Genomic DNA, 11335 nt, shown 5'->3' on the forward strand with positions numbered 1-11335 from the left:
AATTTTTATAAAATTCCTCTTTTAACTCTGCAATTTGAACTTATGGTAGTGATTATGTTGTTCATGTTCCTCACAAATGTGGAAAGAATATCAATAGACAGCTCAAGCATACAGAATCAAAGGTGTCCACGAAATTTACGTGAGGTTGACCGTGTCCAGGAGGTGTAGGTTTGGGAGGGAAGGTGGAATGGGGGGGCGTGAGTCAGGCCTTAGAGGGAAAGTAGAAGCTGTGATTGTGATAGTTCACTGTTTCAGCAAGGTGTTTATAATTGAAGCAATTGAGGAGACAAGTCAGTTGAATTGCTGAAAAGTCTAAATGATATTCTACGATTATAATTTGATTGAAGTAGATACAGTATTTCAAGGCTAAATAACATGTTGCTGGCTCAGAAAGGCCTGATTGAGACCTGCTTAATTATGATCATAAGCATGAAGATGATTTTTCATTTACTTAGTCAGCTAATGTTTATTGAGCAGCTACTTTGTTCATGGCAGTTTTCAGTGCTAGGGACTCAGCAGTAAAAGTGCCTGTGGTCATGGAGGAGGAAAACAGAAAGTAAATATGCTCCTGATGTGCTTGGAAGACTTAGCCTCCCAGCATTCCAAATCAAATCATGTTTAGGAGGCAGGTGAGCTGTTTCTATCAGGAAGACCTCAGGCAGCCCTACAAAATAGTCCAAACACTGTGTGTCACATGTGCCCAGTAGAAATGGCTAACCTTTTGCATCTGCCTTTACGGGCCTGTGAGGAACGCACACTGCTGAACTCATGGCTGGTTTCCAGTTCCCTCGTCATTCACTTCTCCCATAAAATGGTGCCCGCGTTCCAACCTCACCCATTCTTATGGAAGCCCAAAGTTTGAGTCCTGAATCAACGCATCCCCAAGTGTGGAGGGAGGCCCATCAGTATGCTAGTTGCCAGGGCTGCTAGCTTCAAAATTCAGGTTCCAGCATCTACACCCAGACCTGCAAAGTCAGAACCTCTGAGTGTGGGCCCAGGAACTTCTATTTTAACATGTGTCCCAAGTGCATGCAGCCTGGAGAACGACTGATCTATCACCTTCTGGCCCTCACGTCCTGATCGGATCAGCTCCCGAGCCCTTTGTGCCCAGTACCTAAGGAACTTCCATGTGTGTCTGTGGCTCTTGGTCTCTGCTGCCACCGTCTTCCTTCCAGCCACTGCTGTCTCTCACCCAGATGCTCCCAGTCGTGTCTCCACCGGTCTCCCTGTGTCCACACATCTCCTTTTCCAATCCATTTTGCATCTTGTTCTATATAGAAACCAGTCTAAACTGTACAGTGCTTCCTCTAGTGGCGCCTCATATTTAAAATCCTAAGCATGACCTTCACGTCTGGGGAAGCGCTGATAGCCTGCCTCTCGCCCGTTCTTGGAGCAGCTGACTGTTTCTGGGCTGTGCCCACACTGGCCCGGTCCTTGCTCACTAAGGCCTCGGCACGCGCTTTTCCCTCTGCTTGGAACGCTGTGCAGTTGTTTGTCTGATTTCTCCTTTCCATCTGGACTCTCTCATGTCCCCACATTGTCTGTTCATAGTGGGTACTGAGTAAATATTATGTGAATGAATGCACAGTACCTTCCAAGCTTCTCCCTCTTCTCCGTTTTCTGGATATCTTTCTAACTTCCTGCCTGATGGAGAAAAGGTGCTCCTGGAAAGCTACCCTGTACCAACACAGAGATTATCTTTCTAACTTCCTGCCTGTTCTCTTGCTGTTGGCTCCCGGACATCACCTGGTCAGCTGATCAGTGGACATCATATGTCCTGCATATAGAACATATCTTTGTTAGCATAAAAACATAAATACAGTAACACTGAGAACAGAAGACACTCTTGGTAACTGGTTGGCTGCTGTCTACAGAAGAGAGAAAAGGGAAAGAAGAAATGAGAAGTTCTTATCCTTAACACAGCATCTGAATCACCTGTGGAGGTTTGGAAACCAGGTCTGGATGGAACACAGCCAATATTATGTTAATATTATGTTTAAATATTATGTTAAAAGGAAAAATGTCATTTCCTCTACTTATACTCACAGTACTGACACCATATATCTGGGGTTTTTTCCACCCCTAACCACTTCTCTGACACCACCTGGGTATCCTACAATTCAACTCAATTTGGACACTTTACCTGCAGTTAGCATCAGACCAGACCCCACAGGGAAGGGCTCAGTCCCTGAGCTGCTTCCGCCCACTTCAGACGCCAGTTGCAGTTAGTAAGTCTTTAGGTTACCCACACTTCTGTCTGACTTGACTACAAATCGGGGGTTCCCAGGACCTCCTCCTCAGATTAGGTAATTTGCCATAATGGAATTTAGAGAAACACCATGTTTAGTGGTTTATTACATAATAAAGCATATGATAAAGGATACAAATGTACAGCCAGAGGAAGAGATTGGAGGACAATTAAGTTCGTAAACTTGTTGCAACGATGCTGCTAACCTTTTTCTCACATTAGAGGGATTATTCATTATGAATTTGTACCAACTGGACAAACAGTTAACCAAGTTTGCTATTTGGAAGTGCTGAAAAGGCTGCCTGAAAAAGTTATTCGACCTGAACTTTTCACCAACAATTCATGGCTCTTGCATCACGACAATGCACCAGCTCACACAGCACTGTCTGTGAGGGAGTTTTTAGCCAGTAAACAAATAACTGTATTGGAACACTCTCCCTACTCACCTAATCTGGCCCCCAGTGACTTCTTTCTTTACCTGAAAATAAAGGAAATATTGAAAGGAAGACATTTTGATGACATTCAGGACTTCAAGAGTAATACAATGACAGCTCTGATGGCCATTCCAGAAAGAATTCCAAAGTTGCTTTGAAGGGTGGACTAGGCCCTGGACTCGGTGCATAGCTTCCCAAGGGGAGTGCTTCAAGGGTGACTGTAGTGATATTCAGCAATGAGGTATATAGCACTTTTTCTAGGATGAGTTCGTGAACTTAATTGTCCAACCTCGTACATATGGTGAGGTCTGGAAGGGTCTTGAGTGCAGGAGCTTCTGTCCCCATAGAGGTGGGGTGTGCCCCTCTCCCAGACGGTGCATGTGTTCACCAGCCTGGAAGCTCTCTGAACCCTGTACAGTGGGGGGCTTTATGGAGGCCTCAACATGCTCAGCTCCAGCCCCTCTACTTCCCTGCAGGATGGTGGGTGGGTGTGGCTGAAAGTCCCAAGCTTCTAATCCTGGCTTGGTCTTTCTGGTGACCAGCCCCCCTCCTGAAGCCATCCCGGAGCCCACCCAGAGTCACATGCTTAGAACAAAAGATGCTCCTGTCATTCAGGAACTTCCAAAGGATTTAGGAGCTCTGTGTCAGGAATCGGGGTCCAAGACCAACTATTAGAACAAAAGATGTTCCTGGTGTTCCTATGGAAATTACAAAGTTTTAGGAGTTGTGTGTCAGGAACGGGAGCAGAGACCAACTATATGTTTCTTATGTCACAAAGGTATACCATGAAAACTCACTCTGCAGCTTCTGTCCCCCAGCCACCTGGTTCCCACACCAGCAGTCCCTGCGAAGGACCACATTGCATGACTCCAGGAGACACACTGCTGAGACCTTCAGTAGAATACAGTGTTGTCATTTTTGTGTGAATCATTTCAGAATATTTTATACGTCTAGAAGCCAGTGTGCATATTTTTAAATCATTAAGTTGAAAAGAATTCTTACATGAAATCTGAGAGGTTTCTAATCTTTTCCTAATATAAACAGTGATTCAATTAATAACCTTCTGCATCGCTTTGCACGTGAATGTGAGCACATTTGAGGGATGAGCTCGCGGCCGTGGGCATGCACCTCTGTAGTTGTTCCTGTTAAGTCCTCGGGATAGTCTTTATCAAGTTTTTATCCTTTGGTGTCTGCTAGGTTAAATGGTATCATAGTTGGAGCTTTCATTTCTCATACTGTGTGTCTGTTCGATTTTCTTGTCTTACATTTTGCAGCCAGGCACGCTTCTTTTTCTGGACTATCTGTATCTTTTACTTTTTTCCCATTGTCTTGTAGGTCTTTTCTGATTGACTCTTAGGAGTTTTTATATATTAGGGCAATAAAAACTAAGTACTGTGACTCATTACTGTTGTTTTCCAGTTTGTCATTTGTCCTTTGACTTTGCTTTTAACAGTTTCACCATGAAGACTTTTAAGTTGTTGAGTTTATACATTTCTGTTTAAGGACCTCCTGGCTTTTGTGTCATAGTTAGAACCACCTTCCTTACTTCCACATTGTCAGAAAAATTCTCCCATGGTTTCCAGTTTCTTCTAGAAACATTATGGTTTCTTTTTTTGCATTTAAATTTCTGATTTGTTGGAATTTACAATACCTATTATGAGGTGTCCCCTTCCTGAACGTTTTGCTGGATGACTCTTTCAGGTGTGCCAATGGAATTAACTGAACAGCTGGCTTCCCCTGTCCTATCTGACGTGCCACTGTTACCAGGCATTAAATGAGTTGTTTCTTAGCGTCCCACTGTTTCCCCTTGAGCCGTCTATCGACTCTCGCACCACCAGTACTGTGTGACTAATTATTGCAGCTTTTTAAGTATCTGCTTCCCTCATTACTCTTCTTTTTCAGGATTTGTTGAACTATTGTCACTTGCTGTTACTGCTGCTACTGCTGCCTTGTTTCATTGAACTTGACCTGCATATTTTCTTTTCTTTAATATTTTCCACTATTAAAGTTATCCATCTGTTTTATATTGTGGGTAATTTCTTTACTTCTGTTCTTCAGCTTATTTTTATGTGTGATCGACTCATTAAGGGTATAGTTCATATATAGAAAAAATAAACATGAGTATAAGATACCAAGACTAATGAAGCAAACATGTATTTACTCACCATCCAGCTTAAGAATCAAGACATTATCGATGCCTTTGAAGCCCCTCTACTTGTTTCCCTCTTGCTTTGTGCCAATGGGAAACACTGTTTTGAGTTATGTATCGAATATTCCCTTGCATGCCACATGTACCACATATGTATGGACCTGTAAATCATATAGTACTTCATTCATGCAGTTGCGTTTTCTATAGATGAGGTACTACTATAAGGTATTCTTGTATAATTTGCTTTTATCACTCAACATTGTGGCTCATTCATTTCACTGTTGCACACTGTTCATACTACTGCATGAAAATACTAGCATTCATCTGATTTCTTCTATGAAAAGACATTTAAATTGTTGTCATTTTTTTGCTGTTATGGAAAAATAATCCCATCACTATTCTTGAACATGTCTCTTGGGGACATTTGCATGGTTTCATTGGGGTATACATATACCTAGGGATCATTTCCTTCAACTTTACAAGATGCCAGGTTATGTTCTAAAGTATTTATACCAGTTTGCACTCTCACTAAGAATGGGTAAGGCTACAGTTGTAGATCTCATTGGTACGTGGTATTACCTAACTTTTTCCACAATTTCAGAGATATACATATAATGGCATTACTTGATATTTTAATTTTTATTTCCCTGATTACTAAAGAGGTTGAACATCTTTCTAACCATTTGGATTTTCTCTTCTGAGATATGTCTTAATATTTTTTGCTCATTTTTTATTGTGGTATTTGTCTTTTTCTTATTTTTTGTTAGTTATACATGTGACTGTGTGCCATCATTTTTCAGTTTATTTTCTTGGGTTTTTGAGGGGATAGCTCTTTGTTTCAAAAAGACATTTTACAAATCTTTAGTATCCAGATAATTGGACTGTAGTTTGTGTTTCTCCCAGTTAGCTCCCAAATAAACCACATGAGATAAAAATACACTTCTAGTCAATAAGCCACATGGTAACAAAACGATCAGACATCATAGAAACCTCATCAAATAAGGAGGAACAGAGAGAAGAATTTTAAAAGACTAGCACACTACTAGCTGCAGGAGGCAGAGAGAGTGAGGGAGCATTCAGAGGCAGCTTGAAACAGCCAATACTCTCCACCCTGACAGAGCCAAGTTCCAAGATAATATGTACAATTAAAAAATACTTGTCTAAATGATCCATTCAATGTTTCTTTTGCGTTGACTAAGAATGAGTAAAGAGCAATAGCATTTTCAGACCCAGGAAAGGGTGATAAGATGTGTTTCCCTTGGCCAAATTAGTAGGAAAATATTCTTTTGTGTTAAGGGGGGAGGATGGGACATATGGACGCAGGAAGCAGAATTCCATGAATTCCATTATGTTTATTTGGTTTGCAGTTATTAAGAAAATTTATAAAAAGAAAGTTTTGAGGAGAGGGTGATACTTCTGGTGGCAAAGTTCTGGGGTGAGTATGTGTGATTGGTGGCGTGAATGGATGAGTGGGTGTTTGCTGGGGAAGTGGATGTACAGACTGGAGAGGACCAAGGAAGAGCCTCCTAGGGTGATGGAACTTTTTTCTATCTTGATCTTGATCTGCTTTGAATAAGTGGTACTAAGACAACTGGATAAGCACATCATACCATATGCAAAAATTAGCTCAAACTGGGACAAAGACCTAAGTTAAGAGCTAAAACTATTACATTTTATAAGAAAACATAGATGTCAGGATTTATGACTTTGGATTAGGCAACAGTTTCTTAGATGTGACAGTAAAATCACAAGAAACAAAAAAATAGATAAATTGGATATCATCAAAATTTTAATTTTTTTGTGCTAAAGGACAGTGTCAAGAAAGTGAAAAAAAAAGCAGCATACAGAATGGGAGAAAATTTTTGCAAATCATGAGTCTGATAAAGACTCGCTCAGAATAAAGAGCTCATACAACTCAATAACAGCAACAACAACAGATACAACAATGACACCAATCAGTTGAAAAATGGGTGAAGGATCTGAAGAGACATTTCTCCAAAGAAGATAATAAATGGTCAATAGACATCTGAAAAGATGCTCAGAGTCACTAGTCATTAGAGAAATGCAAATGAAAACCATAATGAAGTACCACGGCACATTCTCTAAGGACAGCGGGTGTTGGTGGAGAAATTGGAATCCACACGGATTTCGGATAAGAATATACAATGGATAGATATATACGATGTCAGAGGGGCAATAGATTGGGGGAGGGGGTTATCACTTTGTAAGGGGTGAAATATCTAGCTATTACATTGTTTTGTACACCTGAAACTAATAAAAAACAAAAACACACCCAAATTGCCAAAAAAAAAAGAAGAAAAAAAAAGGAGAATATACAGTGGTGCAGCCACTTTGGAATACAGCCTACAGTTCTGAAAAAGTTAAACAGAGTTGCCATTTCACCCAACAATTCCACTCCTAAATATATGCCCAAGAAAAATGAAGACACATGTCCACACAAAAACGCTAACATTTATAGCAGCATTATTCAGAATAGCCCAAAGTGGAAACAATTTATATGTCCATCAACTGATAAATGGATATGTAAACGTGGTCCATCCATACAATGGAATATTACTTGGCAATAAAAAGGAATGAGGTACTGATACTGCTGCAACATGAATGGACCCTTAAAACATTATGCTAAATGGAAGAAGCCAGTCATAAAAGACCACGTAGTATGTGATTCCATTTATATGAAATATCCAGAATAGAGACCAAAAGTAAATTTGCAGTTACCTAGGGTGGGAGTAATTTTAATGGGTGCAGGGTTTCTTTTTGGAGTGATGAGAATGTTTTTGAAATTGATTGTGGTGATGGTTGCTACCCTGTAAATAAACTAAAGACCATTGAACTGTATACTTCAAATTGAATTATATAGTTTGTAAATTATATCTCAATGAAACTATTATTAAAAATAATGGCGATGGGAGTATAAATGAATATGATTGGCTGTGAGTTGATAGGTTTTGCATCTGAGTGGAAGTATTGTACTTGGAAGTTCCTTATATTGTTTTGTCTACTTCTGCGTCTGTTGTCAGTTTTCCTTAATAGAGAGGAAGTCTCCAGCACTCAACTTGCAAGTCTTAGTATCAGGACTCCACATAACTGTCCTGTGCGTAGAGCTGTGAATGGCACCTCGCCTGATGTGCCCCTGTGTTTCTGCCTCTCTAGTCTCTGGAAGCTCTTCCTCTCTCTATGGAAGGGCTCATTTTCAAGCCATTCTCTTTATTCGTGTTACTGTTTCACCAGGAGAGGGATGTCACTGCTGGGAATGCTTACTTTCTTACAGCAGTAGTTAGAGCTGATTGGGTGGGAGGCTCTGCTTCAGAGTTCCCCAGAGACTGAGATAAATCCCTTCAATAACACTGAATCATTGGGAAAAAATGTCATCTGCGCCTACCTCTGAGTAATGCAGAACACACAGCTTATCTGTAGTGCCGGAGAGCTGGAGAGCAGGGTGGGTTGTGGGGTAGGCGGAGGAAGTGGGATCCAACACACCATGTTCTTAGGGGAAGATAAACGCTTTTTCTCTCCCGTCCCTAATGAGCATCCTTCACTGATTTAATTCAGAAACGTGTATGGAGCATGGTAGTGTGGTATCCTGTAAGGGGAAGAGAGGGTGCAAAGGTGATTCAGTCACAGGGCTTGCAGCCAAGATGTCTACACATCCTCTGGAGAATGTGAAAGAAAAGACCAATGTAATAGCTGTAATAAGTTAGGTTGTGAAAGTGCAAAAGAGAAGCACAATCAAAATACTAGGAGAGACAGGGTGGGAGGGGTGAGAAGCCACATCTGTTTATGAAAGAATCAGGCAGGTGAGCTGAGATGGGTGACTTTTGACATGGACATCTGAGACTGGGGAAGATTTTGATAGATTCAAAGGAAGCATGAACAGAAAAAACCCACAGAAGCCAGAAAACACAGAGTATGTTTGAGAAACAGCAAGTAATATTGAGCTGGAGCATAAAGAGATGTAAGCATGAAAGAAAAAGCTCACAAATCATTATTTGAATGTAGATCACAGACTTGAAAGGTAGGTTTAAGACGTTTTTTGTAATTTAGCAAACAGTGGTAACTGTTAACAGGCTTTTGATGAATAATCAATCCAGATAGCACAGAGATCTGTTTAGTTGGTCATGTTAGAGCTGGACTGACGAAATGAGGCCAGGAGCTGATTTTGATATCCCAACAAAAAGATAAAGTGATGCGATCCAAGTGAATGAGAATGCAAAGGAGGGAGTGGATACCAGCTGCATGCCAGGTCAGGCAGAGTTTGGAGCCAGGTGGCTGTGAAGGAGCCAGAGGGCCAGGAAGAAACCAGAATAGCTGGAGGAAAGAAAAGGTCAAGAGGGACAGTGTGGATTTGAAGGACATTGTTTATGATGTTGATTGTGATTGAGTTTTATGGCTCCAAATGTTTGAGTTTGCTTTTGAGAGTTTGTTACTCCAATGCGAGGGTCGTGTTTGAGAGGTGGATTTCAGCGGCCTCACCTTAGAGGTTATGGTTGGATGCATAGAAATGGATGAGACTACCAGCGGGCAGAGAAAAGAGGCCAAAAGCATAATATTTAGTGGACACCAGCCTCTACAGAACAACCCGAAAGATGGGGTGTATGGAAGTCAAGGAAGTAAAGGGTCTCCAGAAGGAAGCACCATGTACTATTTTATAATGACGATCACTGTCTAAAAAAATGACTGTGCCATTGCAGTTGAAAGCACAGAGTTAGACTGCTGGGATCAAATCCTAGATCTGCCACAAGTTATTCAATCTTTATTCCCCAGTTTCCACACAGAAAAATCCAGGTGTGAATAAAGGCACCTGCCTCATGGGGTTATTGTGAGGATTAAATGCATTAATGCAAGTGAGGCACGTGGAGGAGTGTCTGAGACTGTTCTTTAAACGCCAGCTATTACTGTTTAATATCATTCATACAATATGATTTTGGGAAAATACATTAGGAGGATTGTTAAGTCAATTGCAATAGGTTAAGGACCATGTGAGTGACGAGGTAATTAAGACGGAGGTAAGATAATTCTTTTTTTTTTTTAATGGAATTATGAAGGGCAGAGAAATAATGCAATATTTTAAGGAGAAACAAAATTGATTTATTTTTGTTTTTATTTATTTTTTATTTTTTTAATAAAAGCTTTAGTTTTGGTGACTTCAAGTGATTTATCTAAAACTATTAGGTTTCATGAATTCAGTGATCATTTTTTATTGTATTATTTCAAAGAAATAAGGATAGATTGATGGTCACTGAGATATTTTTCTCCCTTGATATCCTTCATAAACCCAATAAGTTGTAGTAATTCATTTGTTTCCAAACTTTAATGGGTAATATTTTGTAATTACCACAAAATGGGTTTGTAACAGCAAACTTTAGTACAGCTTTGGTTGTTACGATTTTTATTAGCGATTTGTTTTTTGTAAACTGATAACCAAAAATGGTTAACAGCTGTGAGATGAAAAACAGAAACATTAACTACAGGAAATTAGTTGCGGGGATGTCAGGAATCATGTCCAGTGTTTAAAAATTTTTGCTGTCTTTTCTTTTTAGAAAAAGATGAACTTAGCTACTTTAAACTCCAGTACTCAGATCACAGACTAATCTGTTTGTTTAGATGATTCTAACCTTAGTATTAGCCTTATGAATTTAATTATTTTAAGAACGGGATTCTTAAAGTTTCAGTGAACATTTGACTTTTACTTATGTTCTTATAAGTGCCATGATATCACAATTGTATTTTTATGATATATTATAGAAAAATGTATTTTATTTATTAAAACTATTGGAACTTTAGAATATTTGAATTTTAGAATGATTGTCATTGTAATGTGTTTTACTTTTAGGGATTTTTCTTGTCAGTAATTGTCCAGTATAATAGTTACTCATATTTTATGAATTTTGATGGTTTACAAAGTGTTTCATATGCATTTTTATCATTTTAGCAACCTAATTGATCAGTATTGTCACCCCTACCCTTTATAGATGAGGAGACAGTTTCAGAGAGATTGTGACTTGCCTAAGAGTGTAAATGGAACTGGATTTCTGGTTACGTTCTTCCAACTCAGAGCTCTACATCCCTGGACTCTTTCTGTTACATCACTACTATAATTTTACCAAATAAAAATAATTGTTTGTTCCAAGTTTCCAAACTTGTGTCAGAATTTAGAAACTAAGGACATTTCCTTAGGGTTTCCAGGTGGGAATTCCCGCCCATTCTCAGGAATTTTTTTCGTTTTCTCGTTCCCAAATCCCAAGAAAAGTTGGTCAGGAAATTGGGAAAATTGGCTCCTTGAACCCAGGTGTTTGGCAGTATCGGCCGTCACTTTGTGGAAACAATTCATCATGGAGAACAGAAAACAGTTTATATCTCGGGATTTAGAAATGGAAAAGCGAAAAACATTCCTGAGAACGGGCGGCAATTCCTGCTGGAAACCCTACATTTCCTATAAAGCAGTTAGTTCTCAACCAGCTGCAGTTGGGCTTCCCTCACCAC

The 11335-nt window shown here is 39.8% G+C and overlaps 1 protein-coding gene across 5 annotated transcripts in view; it reads left to right on the top strand.

Annotated features, from left to right (window-relative positions):
• Positions 1-11335, top strand: part of CENPP (centromere protein P) — a 261592-nt gene that overhangs the window by 129162 nt on the left and 121095 nt on the right. The gene's annotated exons all lie outside the window — the stretch shown is intronic.

The sequence above is a fragment of the Rhinolophus sinicus genome, linkage group LG04, assembly GCF_036562045.2.
Source record: "Rhinolophus sinicus isolate RSC01 linkage group LG04, ASM3656204v1, whole genome shotgun sequence".
Lineage (NCBI taxonomy): Eukaryota > Metazoa > Chordata > Mammalia > Chiroptera > Rhinolophidae > Rhinolophus > Rhinolophus sinicus.